The sequence below is a fragment of the Acanthopagrus latus genome, chromosome 21 (genome assembly GCF_904848185.1).
Source record: "Acanthopagrus latus isolate v.2019 chromosome 21, fAcaLat1.1, whole genome shotgun sequence".
Taxonomy (NCBI): Eukaryota; Metazoa; Chordata; class Actinopteri; order Spariformes; family Sparidae; genus Acanthopagrus; species Acanthopagrus latus.
Genome location: NC_051059.1, coordinates 23,624,429 through 23,636,118, shown reverse-complemented (window position 1 = coordinate 23,636,118; position 11,690 = coordinate 23,624,429). Strand labels below are relative to the sequence as shown.

The 11,690-nt window shown below is 43.1% G+C and overlaps 1 long non-coding RNA gene across 1 annotated transcript; it reads right to left on the bottom strand.

The window, feature by feature from the left end:
* Positions 1-1,405: 1,405 nt before the first annotated feature.
* On the bottom strand, positions 1,406-3,462 carry LOC119011408. The gene is made up of 2 exons (XR_005072184.1): positions 3,235-3,462; positions 1,406-1,756 (listed from the first exon to the last, which is right to left on the bottom strand). It is a non-coding gene; the product is annotated as an uncharacterized LOC119011408 (long non-coding RNA).
* Positions 3,463-11,690: the final 8,228 nt, after the last annotated feature.

Below are 11,690 nucleotides of genomic sequence, written 5' to 3'. Positions count from 1 at the left end.
CCACTAACCCATGTTCTGCTTGCATCGGTTCAGCTCCAGACCAAAAGCAGAATCCGGTGCGACTCTGAGTGTTTATTCCTCCGGGAGGTCTGGCTCTGCACCCGCCTCTCCTCGACAGCCCATCCACTGTATCGTTTAGTAAATCTGAGTCATGGTTTAAAGATGAAGCAAACTTTTTACAACCACCTTTCAGGCCAAGTTGTGAGACTGTTTGATAATCTTTAAATCGGGCCGAGTGATTTAACTCACTCCATGAGTTCATTTCTTCTTCGTGAGCGGTCCTAACTTCTATCGCCTGATGATGCAGTAAACAGCTGTGTTGATTGCGTCGTGGTAATGAAGCAGAGTAAGTCTCTCTCTTCCTTTATGTGCATCTTCCTCCATCTCATCCTGATCAGCCACTCCGCTGCTCTCCACATGATGCAGCCTGTTGTGTAACAGGAGGAAGTCGATCGTCAGGACTCAATGCTGTTCATACACAGGTTTCATTTATGGAGGCTTGAAATATGCAACGAAGGTAATTTAAAGATTCAGAAAATGGAAAATGAAAATGGTTGAATTCAATCTGCAGCAAAGTTCAGACAAAAGACTCTTAAATTTATTAAAAAAGGAAAAAACACCACAAAACACATGAAAAATCGTCTTAAAACCGTGATTTTGCTATAATTCAATTCCAACACTCAGACCTCTGGTGTCAGTCTGACTGGATCTCTTTCACTCGATCCAGTAGGTCACCGTGACATTTACCAACGGCTCCTTGTGTAGAGATTCACACAAACCACGTCTACAAAAAAACTTGCTCTCTTTCTCATTACATGCACCGATAAGATGAATCTGACTAAAAGCCATTTCATCGTATTGATTTCTCTTATCAAATCCAAAAAGCCGCCACAAAAAAGGAGAAGATGTAAACAGATTCGGTCGAGTTAGGGAGAGGATGAGATGATTGATAAGCGGATCATGTGATTTGGTCTGAGAGTCGATATCTGGAAAGTTCAACATATAAAAATTTGTAAAAAAGTCGATGCAGCAGTTGATATAAAACTTTTCCAAGAGGTTTCTGTGTGGATATCCTCTCCTCAGAGGTGAGGCGGCCCGTCGACATCTTTCTTTAAAGTCCAATTTCAGAACAAAGTCTTTGAGCTTTGATTTGGGGGGTATACTCGCTAAAATATACACAACCATCTCTACTACTTACAAGATTACACAAAGCCCTTTGTGAGACGGCGATATTGCCAAACTTTTACTGTGAGTTATGATCATTTTATATTCATGAGTTTGGATTTGGCGATACCCCGAGAAGTCTCCCACAGCCTCATGTTGGTAGGTATGGAGGTGTCGCTATTAAAACCACCACTGATGAAAAGGTGACGCGATTTATACAGCAACGATCACAAACGAGGGAATGTTTTAAACTTTTATTCACGTCATGTTTAGTCACTTCCTCGCTCTGACTCTCTCCCAGAAGTTACAGCAACACTTGATTAAATGAAACCACAGATACCTTGACTTGAATTACCATTTTCCTCTGGGTTTGTTGGGAACATTTGAGATAAAGTAAACATAACAAGAGGTCTAGTTGGATTTCTCATTACAGAAATTTTAATCGTCTTTATAATTCTGTCAAAAGTTCAGTTGCTCTTTTCAGATTTTAAAGAGGTTGTTGAAGATGCAGAAACGCTGGTCTCGTAACACAGCGGTGGAGTTTCTCTCCGCTTCGACTTCAAGCCCCCCCCGACATTGTCACGACGCTCTGCTGGAGGAAAAAGAAATCTGCTGGTAATTATTCAGCCCACCCACAGTTTTACTATCTGAGCAGCTGTAGAGACGTTTTTCCTCGCTGTGAAGCTGGAATTCAAACAGATGAGTAATTAGACGGCGGAGTTTGTCCTGCTAATTATCAGCCCACCTACAGAAAGAGAGCAGTCGGTCCACGATCACGCCGCATTTCTCTTATCTGACAAAATTATCCAACACACACACTTCATTTCAGTCACGCGTGGGCTTATTCAATTCAGAACATCTGTTGGATTCTGAACCCGCCTCGACCGAACAGCTCATTAAAATCTATTAACACTGAAGAACGTGATGTCTGTGACCCTGAAAATATTAGTTAAGTACTAATGTGAACACTCCAGAGTGCACACAGGCATCTTTTTAAGTACCTGCATTGTATTTGAGGTTAGATGAATAGTGAATTTGCTGGGAAAAAAAAAAAAGCATGTCATGGTGCTCCAGAGTTAAAGCGAAACTCTCGCCAAAATAATGCAACCGAGGCTTTTTTTTTTTTTTGTGAATGCACCCGAGTCAACCCTTCACCAAAACGTGCGCTAAAGTGCCCTCTTGGTTTTGCACTCAGGAGGAGACCAGGGTGTGAAACCAGCACAAGGTTTAAATATCGGAGGACGTGGTTATTTAAAAAAAGAGGAAAGATGATGACGGACTTCAGGAGGAGAGACTTCCCGCTCTCTCCAGGTCTGCATCGGTGGGACAGATGTGGAATTATCCAAAATACCTGGATGTTGTGTTCAACAACCTCAGCAACTTCCAACTAAAGTCAACACACTGCCATCCAGAGTACACACAGTTAAGGACATTGCTTAACTGTCACTCAAAAAAAGGGTGTACGGCGTACTACGTCAGGCTGTTGGAAAATGGCGACCCATGCACAGGTGTAGACACTTAAATCAATACAGGAGTGAGGTGGAAACCCTCACACGTCACATCTTTGTGGGTTGTTGAGTAGGTTGGAGAGAGACGCCGCCAACAGCAGCTTTGACGTCCTCTGGTCAGTTCTTTCATCATGTCTCTTAATATTTAGAGTAAATGACATTTGAATGTGTCTCAACGCCACAAAACATTTAATTTAACAAACACTCCGTCCCTGTCAAACTCGTCTCAGGTCTGTGGTGTGCTGAGCTGCAGTTCTTCTAACAGCTACTAGATGTTGCTGCACCCGGTTCAGATGTCTGATCAATGAACATATTGATTTGATATTGACTGAAAGATGTGAATAAAGACTGAACATGCAGCTGTCCTTCAGGGAGTGTTTCATCAGGAGAAAGGCTGTAAACCTTCAGGATGGTGACCTGCACTACCTGTGCAAAATTAAAAAAAAACAGCTGCAAACACCTGGCTAAAGTTTTGTTGACTGCACCGGAAGCCAACTCCATCTCTGAGGAGTTGGTGGATATTGTGGAATCGACAAGAAACTGCACCATTATCTGCAGGTACCTGGGATGTTGGACGACCACAAATGGGTGAGTTGGTATCATCAAACTCTTACGTTGACACGTGCTGCACACACACCTGCCACCATCCTGGTGCACTGAGGAGTGTAACTCTAGAAGTCCACATGGATGCATGTACGTTACTGATCGGCTCCGATACGGAGTTGGCTGAATTGTCGCGTTGCGCTCCGGCATCTAACGGAAGCGAAACCTCTCAGCTCTGCTGCTGTGGCAGAGCCTGACACACACCTGGTGGAATCAATGTGGATTCTTGCAAATGTAGGAGGGACTGTCTGTGAACTCTGAGCTAATGTGTCCGTTCGTCACAAATTTGACTTCTTCTAGGTTGCTCAGTGTCCTCAGTGCCAATCCACGAGGGCAAAATAAAAGAAAAGAGGCAATACAACCCAACAGAGGCAGAGGCAGTGATGGCAGACAGGCAGCTTTCAGACACATTTTCATGTCCTATTGTCTTTTTCCTCAGGTAACTAAGCCTCGAGCTGGTTGGGATGGACTTGGTTGGTAAACTCACACACTAACAGGTGGCAGTAACCACTACATGTGTGTCACGGTTGATTTTGATATTTCACTAAATGGACAGAGGCCTACCCACTGAAGAGCAAGAGGTGCAGTCGAGGTGACAAACTGTATACTTGATTTCTTTTACAAAATGTGGTACACCTAAAAAGAGGCTGCTTACAGACCAGGATGTGTGTTTTGTTTTTAGCTGGATCTTGTTAACCATGATGTGGTAGCCGGAGCTGTTTGCTACCAGGAGCACTGGACTCGGGGGGTAATTGTTAGCAAAGTAGATACAAATCATGTGACCATCTGTTGTACAAGGGGTTGCACAAAAGAGCAAGTAAACCACTGCAGGGACGTCACATCTCATCAGCGCTGCTTCGTAGACTCTGTCCGGCCACAGAGATGGGCATCCTCCTCAGTCAGTCAGCCACTCAACTATAAAACATTACAGTTAAATGGTAAAAATCACAAAAACTAGAATGATGTGGGCAGCCAAGAACACAGTATATAGGGCCTATAGAGAGCAGAGTTTCTGCCAGGAGGGAAATGCCCCAAGCTGCTTCCACTCCTCAATCAGGAGTCAGTCTACGCACCGTGCACACAGGTGATCTGGATCCACTGCAATTAGTCCTGAGGGATTTTTTGAAAAATCAGAAGAAAAAAAAAGGAGCGCAAGTCTCAAACAATTGGACTGCGACAGGTTTCTAAATCTAAGTTATAAGTAAATGTATGTTTTCCAAAATCTAAACATCTGTTCTGTTTCTCTTTTAGAGTTGACCTCCATGTACAGTCTCTACAGAGGGGGACTACTTGTGTACGACGTCACAGCCTACAGTGATTATTAAAATACGCAGCCTGCACACAGAAGTGTATCTGTTATATCGTGGCATCACAGTGACCGTGTTGTGTCTTTTCATGCATGAAAAGGTCACAGAGGAGATTAGTCGACGTGTTATTTTCAAACTGACACTGGTATCACGGAGCTAAATATTCTTCCTGTGTCGTGCTTCACGTCACGTTTACACCTACCCCAGTGGCGGCTTTTGAAAAAGGAACATTACACCTCCCTTTCACATTGACAAGATGGCAGATTGCAGCATTTACCTGGCTGTGAATGTGGTTTGAGAGAGGTGGTTAGTGGTATAAATGTCTGAAAGGCAGTAGTTGATTGGAACACAAGTATGGTGAGTCTTCAAACTGTCTTTGAGCTGAGATACAGGTCAACCTGGAGAAAATATATTGGCTGGTGATGCACTCAGTGGTGATTACTGCTGTCACAGTGTGCAGAAACAGGCCTGCTGGGTGTGTGATTGTGTCTGGAGTCACAATCTTTGTAAGCAGACACAAATGTAATGCCTAATTATCCCTTAAGTCGATAATATCAAAGAACAGTCATCACTAGTGTCACATTCCCCCCAGAAAACAAAACCTGGAGGACGGAGGTCACAGGTCGGGAAACTAACAAAGCACTGCAGAAATCACAAAAGGGGTCGAAGCAAACTGGACCCTCCCAGTCTTAAAATGTAGCAGGGTGAATAAAACTCAGCCACCCACAAACCAAAGCTGAAGTGTGAGTCACTGAACACTCAACCCAGATTTTGACCCCGGACAGAAACCGTAGCGAGCCAACTGATGGTGTCGACTCCCTGAAAACACACAACCACCTGAGCAGGGGAACTGCAGCCCTCTTATAAAACCTCCCAGCTGACTGATTGCAGCCCGCTGAGGGAGAAACATCACAGGTGAACCCGATATCTTCTGATGAGCTGTGACCAAGATCTTGGAGACATCTCTGTTCACATCAGGACGTTGGGGAATCTCTGATCTGTCCACAAACACCAGGAGATGTCCAAGTCTGTGTGAGAAGTTGAACAAAATGAGCTAATGTCTGAAACATGCGAGGGTCAATGTTTCTACAGTTTCTTTCCATCCTGTTTGTTCTCAGTGGATCATCAGTCATGTGTGAGGTAAGGAGGACACAGGAGTGGTACAACAAGGCAAAGATTTGAAAGAGTTCATCAAAGCACAGATCAAAATATTCTTTTGTGTGTCTGCAAAGAATATTTCATCAGATTGCTCTGTAGTCTCACAGCTTCGGTTTAAGAGCACCTTGACTCTCCCAACCTTTCCTTCTTAATAGGAGATAACAGTGGTCTAATCTCTAATGGAAAAATGTGATGGGAAATAACAGCAGTGGAGGACAACTTTTTAAACATGGCTGCCTGCAGACGACGTGTACTTTTTAAAGGATTATCCTCGCGCTCGTCTCTCCCCCGAAACATTTCCAGATTCTCCTCCCTGTCTGCCTCCACACAGAGGAGTCAGCGCTCATCCCGATACATGTCAGTTATCACGGCCGAGCCACCTTCCAGCCTCGCTATCCAGTAATAAATTGATTTTCTAAAAAAAAAAAAAAAAGAGTTTCAGCTTCACCTCTGGGTGCTCTTATCAGGCAGGTGGAGAGCTGTGAGGGAGAGGGCGTTCGACACGGATGCAGACAGACAACCTCGACTATTAATTAAGATCTTTTGTCTCCCTTCCAGCTTTAAAACCGTCTGATAAGCAGGTAAAGACGTAGATCATTTGGAGCTGATGCTCTGTTGATTAAATCTCCCGTTTCATGTACGGAAGGCTCCGTAAATAAAGTGAAGACGCCTCACGTCAAAAACTTTCTTTTTTGTAAACTCTGTGTACACAATGTTCTCAATGCTGGTGTTCATGTGTAGAGACCCTGGTGATACTACGAGCAGAGTTTCATGTTGTGTCGAGCCTTCCTAGCATTTTAAAAATAGCGAAAACAAAAATGTGTTAAATCTTCAAAGTGGCTCTTTCATCGTAATCATGCTTTTACACGAAGGTTTGACTCGGATACACTTTCACAGGTCATGCATCTAGTTGTTTCTATTGGGGAAGAAAATGATTCTTCCAGGACACGATGTCTCCAAACAATAGGAGGTCATACGCGTCTTGTACAGACGCTGAAGTCTCGGTAATGATGGCGATGAACTATTGAACTATTGTTTGGAGGAAGAATCGTATTTCTTCCCCAGCAGTTTTTCCTGAGAACTGGCTGTCCGACACACACGATGGTTTCTCAGCTCTCTCTCTCTCTCTCTCTCTCCTGCGTTTCCTCTGAGTTACTTCTTTCTTACAGTCTTCTTATCTCCAAGCCAGCCATTAGAGATGTCCATGGAACATCCTGAGCGTTTCTGCTCGGTCCCCTCTGGCACCACAAGTCCGATTATTGTCCAAACTTTTCAATTCAAAGTTTGGAGTGCAGCCTTTTTCCTGAGGGTTACATTTCCTCCTTTTTTTCATAGATTTCCTGTACAGCGCTGAAGTGAATGCGTCTTCGTGAATGCGAGACTTCTATGTATATCTTAGTTAAACAGCAGAATCCTGCGTCAGTGAACTGCAGGTTAAATACATTGTCGTCTGTGTTTTCGTGGCACTTGCTGACCCTGTGCTTTCTGTGCTGACGCTGTGCTGCTGGATTAGTGAAGACAATCTCAGTTTAAAGACTTCTGTTTTCAATTATACTCGTTTTAAGGTCTCACTTCTCTTGAGATCTTCTGCAGGTTAGTTCGCCATCATCAGTATCTTGAGGCCATTTACTTGCTTAAGTGTCTCATTTTCCCCCGCCGCTCCTCTCCCGTCACACACACCTACATCCTGACATTTACACTGGGGTCTATTTTGTTGTTACCTCACACACACACAGAGGCTATAAAGCTATTTTCATCTCAGCGGGCTCCGTCTTCCCATCGTCTCTGCAATTTACTTTTTTTTTTTTTTTTACGAGCCAGTTTCTTGGCCTATCGGCGGCTTCTTCTTCTTCTTCTTCTTCTTCTTCTCCCCGCCTCAGCTTTTAATCCTGCAATTTTTCTGCATGATCATTTTCTAAGAGATCAATACACCATGCCTGTTTATCTGAGATAAAACACAGGGAGGAGGCTCTGCACTGTGACTTGAGGTGTAGCACGAGCTGCCAGTGATGCAATACTGAACTGAGGGATCAGCAGCTTTACACAAACATCTGTCCTGTGATGTTTATTTTGGTGGCGGTGAAGACGTTTTTTTTATTAAGCTGCTCTGCAAATTTGAGCACAGATTTAGTATTTTGTTGTCGTTTTCCCTCAGTGACAGTGAAATAATTATTGTTCTGAGGTTTGTGTGGACGTTTGGACATATGGGTTGGTAGATAAAAGGGTTTGGAGTTTAGTGAGTTTGGAGTTTTATGAAATTAAGCTACTTAAAGTCCCCATGAAACAGCCAATAGAAACACTGGTTTGTATGTTTGTTAGCAGTTACTTTAACAACAAGTAAATTACAAATTATGAATCTGGGTTTGTCTCTTTCTCTGGCGACGTCCTTTTTATGCACCCATAGCAGCTTCGTTAAAGTATTTATCAGACAAGAAATTAACATACGCTCCAGAGTGCAGGATGAGTCATTGTTTTTAATGATATTCCAGGAAGTTACAGACTCTAAAATAGTATTGAAAATGTCATTGTTGGGCCTGATACCAGTACGAGACGTAGCAAGCAGAGAAAAAAAAAAAACACTTAGAACAATTTTGACTTCATGGGAACTTAAAATTGGTTCTAGAAACAAACTTTGTATCAGAACTGACACCTCTTTTTCTTCCTGGTGATTCTTGTTGAACTCTGTTGCAACATTTTTGCAATTAGTGTCGGAGTTTGAACAGAAAAAGTTTGGCAAAGTTTCATTTGGCACATTTTTAGAAAAACTGAGAAAAAGTTGCTGTAAAAGTTAGGTACTGTCATGTTTTTTTCTTTTAGGGGAAAATTACTTTTTTTCTTTTTTTTTTTTTTGCCACGAACTGACACTCAGCACTTGCAATCTGTCCCAATTTGCTAACCCCTGGAGAAATATTTACAGCTAATGCAAGGGTGATTTTGGCGCTCAGGGAATCATTAGAGCCAACCGAGGGTATGCAGTGACTGAGTGGACGCAACAGCCTCTGAGAAATATCACAACATATCTCACAATTTATTTCCCCCAGTTTGGAGGGAAGAGAAATGTCTCTGGGTAATGAATTAAACATGGCAGCAGGTAAAAATATATTAGTGCTTACAGGGGGAAACATGAATAATGTATTTGCAAATGGATCTATTTAAACCGAGATAGGTTTTCTCTGCTCGTTTGTGTGTTCACACAGAGCGGCTCAGCTGAGGTGGAGTTGACAGCTACACTTTAATTTTCCCAGCGGGCAGATTTGGCCCTGTTGAAAATGAAGGTTTTGGAGAAAGCGCTCCCATCTCTGCAGGATACATATAGAATGTGCAAAGAAACTGTTGAACTGGGCGAACGTCATGTGGGCGGAAGTGTGTGTGTGTTTCAAAAACCAAACACGATGACTGCATTAGTCACGTCTGTCAGTCGCTGAAATCTAAATGACGCAAATCTTTCAGCCGAAAAGACTGGCGTGTCGAATGCAATAACAACGGCAAACACAAAGAGTATCAGGCAGCAGCAGGAAACAGCCGCGGGGGGATGTGGAGGTGATGGATGCGATGCAATTTCAGCATCAGGTAGATTTGGTCCTCTCAACACGAGGCTGTGGGGAGCATTTTCAATTCTGTAGATTATGTCTGACGTTAAGCTGATCGCGCAGCACGTGCAGCTTCGAGCCGAACATGGACAGTCGGACTGAGATCTGACTCTGCTCAACAGATCAATAAAGTTTAAATACCTCAGATTGTTGCTTCACAACATCACAGGTTCCTGTGTGTAAAATGAGAGATTTCACCGGAAACCATCCCATCATTAGCTCTCTGTGGCCTCTTTACTTTTACTTTTTTTAGATTTGGTCTCATCTCTCCTTGTTGTGATGAGGATAAGGTGTTTTTCAGGTTGTGGGACAGAGCTTGTGAGGTCTTGTTGTTATTTGGGTCTGTTTGCTGTTGTTTTGGCTGCTGTCGATAGCTGTTTCCTCCTCGGTTCAGGGGTTGAGGAGGCAGGCCAACCAGTCGTATCACCCGTCTCGCGCCAAGAGTGTTCCAGCAAGGACTAATAATTCCTGGATTCATCATCTGAATTCACAGGACTCCTGTTCTGTCGTAGCATCGTTGGGGCTAATTAGTCGCGTGTGTCTGATTCCATGGAGAAGTTGTGTCGTTCCCACACAGTCCATTCTCCTCCGCACTTACTTCCATCCGCTGGACTTTGGTTTCCAGCACAGCAGTTTTTTTTGAATGATCTTCTGAAATATGTCCACAGTAAACGGAGGCAGGGAGGCTGTGAACTGTAGCTTGTTCTCCTGCTCAAAAAGTAAAAACAAGTTTGTGGGTGTTAAAACATTTTTCTACTTCGCCTTCATTTTTGTTTTCAATTTTAATATGATTTTACAAAGATATACCTCAAATGTTGAGCTGGATGTACTTTTTGTATATCTAGTAGACCACACAGAGAACAAACAGGGAGTGTAGCAGGTGTCTCACCTGCTAATTGCCGATTAGGAACCACAGGTGTGGCAGGTGGTTTGGTGTATAAAGGGAAGTGTGACACTGAGGTTCTGTTTGCTCAGAGAAATGTCAGTCGAGCTGAAACACCTTGACGTGTTTACCTCCACATGCACTAAATAACGTCTTGTTTTGGAGGAATTAAGTATTCAAAGTCAAAGTATGAAAAGGATATTTTAAATCCTGGTTTGTTTTCTGAATCTTGACTTGTGATAGTTTGATGTTCCTTGTTTCTTCACATCACTATCTGTTGTGTTCAGCAGTCAGGAGCAAATCTTTCCGACTGATTTATCTTTATTTCACCTTTCTTTCCTACCACTTAATTTAAATCCTTGTATAAAAACTGATGTTCAGCTGCTGTTTGTGTCGCTCTTTTGCGCTCAGCTACACAATCACCTGTTCAGTGTGTTGTTTGCATCTCTTGGGATTCACCTGGGAAGAGAAAACAACAATCTGGCTTTGCTGTGGGGGTTCTTGTCTTCATTCACGGTTCAACTGAACACACACCGAAACAATAAAGCAGCTTGTAACAACCCCAGAAAATCAAACCCCCTCTGTGTCTCCCTGTTCAACAGGCCTGCTGCGGTTTGACTGTTTTTCAGCTGCAGTCTCAGGAGTTTTGATAAGCGTCGGCACGGCTCGGTGCTCCTCAGGGTTTTCCCTGCTCTGGTAGTTTGATGGGAACAGAAAAATGACTGCAAGATCAGAAATATTGGGTTTCTAGACTGTTCCGTGTACGGGAATCACGGGGGACTTTAACTTTTTCTCAAAGGAAAACTCTGCAGATAGATTTTACTGGATGGTAAAGGAGCCATTTCTCTCTTGCGCTGACATTGCAGGAACTTGAATTTCTGTTTTGTAAAGTGTATTTTCATACGTGGCTCCAGCAGGTGACAGGTCTTTACTGTCACATTCTGACAGCGAAACACTTTCTCTGCACACACGGCTGATTCGCAGGAATGAATTCACACATCGAAGGAACGCACCTGCACTCGCAATGATTTGATCCTTATTAATTTCAACATTTGGTTGTAAAAAAAAAAAAACATTTGCTGCAGTTGGAGATGGTGGATCTTTCCATCAAGAGTCATTACATTGGCTGTATTGGACCTGGACTGGATGACTGAACTCTGTGTAGGTGGGACAGATTGACGGACGGACAAAAAGCAGATGTAATTTAACGTTTTTGGTTTTAAGTCAAGTGTGGATGCTAAAATTTGAGAAGGAAAGTGGAAATATCTCAGATTTTCTGGCCTGGCAACGCTGTTCAAGGCAGAACTGCAGATTATTGGCATGTCTACCCAAAACTGATCTGAGCTCTGGTTTTTGTTTCCTTATAGTACCGTCTCCTGGTGCATTCATTTCTCTAAACCCACAGATGAGTTCTAGTCTTTCAAACTGTATATAAACCCACTGTTAGATCTTTACAGGCCTCTTTAAACCTCCTCAG